This window comes from Salvia hispanica, chromosome 2 (assembly GCF_029641045.1).
Source record: "Salvia hispanica isolate PSC_SH4W2 chromosome 2, Shi_PSC_v1, whole genome shotgun sequence".
Taxonomy (NCBI): Eukaryota; Viridiplantae; Streptophyta; class Magnoliopsida; order Lamiales; family Lamiaceae; genus Salvia; species Salvia hispanica.
Window position 1 is genome coordinate 14,718,392 of NC_142693.1, and position 2,249 is coordinate 14,720,640.

At 41.5% G+C, this 2,249-nt stretch overlaps 1 pseudogene; it reads left to right on the forward strand.

Moving 5' to 3' along the window:
- Positions 1–376: 376 nt before the first annotated feature.
- Positions 377–1,991, forward strand: LOC148931623 (uncharacterized; annotated as a pseudogene).
- Positions 1,992–2,249: the final 258 nt, after the last annotated feature.

Consider the following 2,249-nt stretch of genomic DNA (forward strand, 5'->3'; position numbering starts at 1 on the left):
AGAAAGAGAAAGATAAAGGAAAAGAAAAAAAAGATTGTTTTGAGTGTATAATTTGTTACTTCAAAAATGTAATTGGGTCATTAAATGTTTGTCCAGACACCCACACACATAGAGGCAACCACAAACACAGAGTATGATACTATTTGAGAAGGAAAAAAAAAGGAGAATGAGTGAGAAAGGAAAGGAGATAGAGGAGGGGAATGAGAGAGAGATGTTCCATCATTGGAGCCACGAGCATCCACTTACTTTGGTGAAAACTCGTGAAAAAATATACTGTTATGGGTGTAAAAAGGTGTTTAGTATTGGAGAGCAAGCTTATGGATGCAGCACCGAGGGATGTGACTACTCATGATTACTACACGAAGAATGTGCAGCCATGGCGAGAGAGATACGACATCCATTGCACCACCCTCAACACATACTCATCCTAAGGCACGAAGGGTCTTTAATTTCGTGTTGTATATGTGGAAGGACTATTTGGAGCATTGGTTACAAATGCTCAGTATGTTATTTCCAGATGCACATGAGATGCGCACAAGGTGGATGCATGGTCGATGCAACGGGCAATGATGATAAAAGGCGCAACATCATACATCATCTAAGTCATCCTGAGCATAAGTTAAAGTTGTGGAGGAGAAGATGTACCTTCAAGTGCGATGCTTGTTGCACCACCAGCAAAGGGAGTTCCTACGCGTGCACCAATGATGTTTGTGAGTATTGGATCTATGAGACATGTGCTTCCTTGCCCTTCAACCTTCAGAAGGGCAGACCACCATCACTCCCTCTCTTTATCCTTTCGCGTGCCTTTTGAATATCCCAATTTCAACTACAAATGTGATGTGTGCAACACATTTTTGCTGCCCAACTATTGGATATATCATTGCCAAATCAGCAGATTTATTGTCCACGTCAATTACGTTTTCAACAAGCTGCCTCCCATCACTGAGTATGCTTTATTTCTATGTCATTACTCATTAAGATTATCCTTCCTTTATCTTAATCATTGATGAAGGTGAAGTATAAGTTCCTTCATCACCAACTTCAACTCACTCTACTCTCATCTGGCGATCCAACCCAAGAAGAAGAAGAAGAAGACGAGGAGAACTATGGAGTGAGATCGGAATTGATATGTGATGGGTGCATCACTCCTATATCATCATACTACTATATGAGTTGCAGTGAATGCAAATACAATCTTCATGTGGCGTGCTTTCACTTGCCACCTCAACTCTTCTCACTTCCGATCCACCAACATGATGATCACCAGCTTGTCCTCCGATCTTGTCACAAACATCAACCTTGGAAGAGCCAATATTGCAGTGTTTGCGACTATGGTATGAAAGTGCAGATTCAAAGTAGATATCCAATGCGCTTGTATGCCGGATACCATACACCACGCAGCTCACCCTCGAAATCTCCTCGAGCATGTGACTATGTCTGATTTACGCAGAGATATCAACCGACGGCGCTTGTGGTGTGCTGCTGGTTGTGGCGAAGACGTAGACGATTATGATTGTTACAGGTGTTGCAGCAGCCCATGTGATTTCACTGTGCACGTCAGATGCGCTTTGCTGCCAAAGTCGGTCAGCAGCCGTAGATGGGACGAGCACCACCCGCTGTTGTTGACGTATGATGCCACTCTCAACCTTCCTGACGATTTCTACTGCGATCAATGTGAAACACAGAAGAATCCCAGGAGCTGGATGTATCACTGCCGCGCCTGCGATCTATCCTTCCATCCACGATGCTTTATAACTACATCCGGAGAGTATAGAAACAAGAAGTTTGGGCACGAATATGTGATCAATGATGCAATTCATCCACACCATCTCACCTTTCAACTTCTCACCACAAAGCGCCGCTGCGACATTTGACGTAGCAATGATTATGAAAATCAAGGATTTTATTGTGCATTATGCAACTTCTTCATTTGTCTCTACGTCTGCGGTAGCAAAATGATCCAAAAGGGGGACATGAAGGCTGTCGATTGAGAGAAATTATCATACTACTATCTAGGACTTTGTTACTAACGTCCTCTATAAAATCCTTTGTATTTCCCATTTTCACTAATTTTGTTCTAGCGTAATTAAATAGAGTCGTTTTATAACTTTTTAATTAATCTTGTTTGTAACACTCGTTTTATAACATCAATTTTATCTCCGAATTTGATCAAGGACTAATTAAGCTTGATCTAATTTCTATTCTTTTGTTGGAGCTTGATGTATCATTGATATGACACATTTAGGATA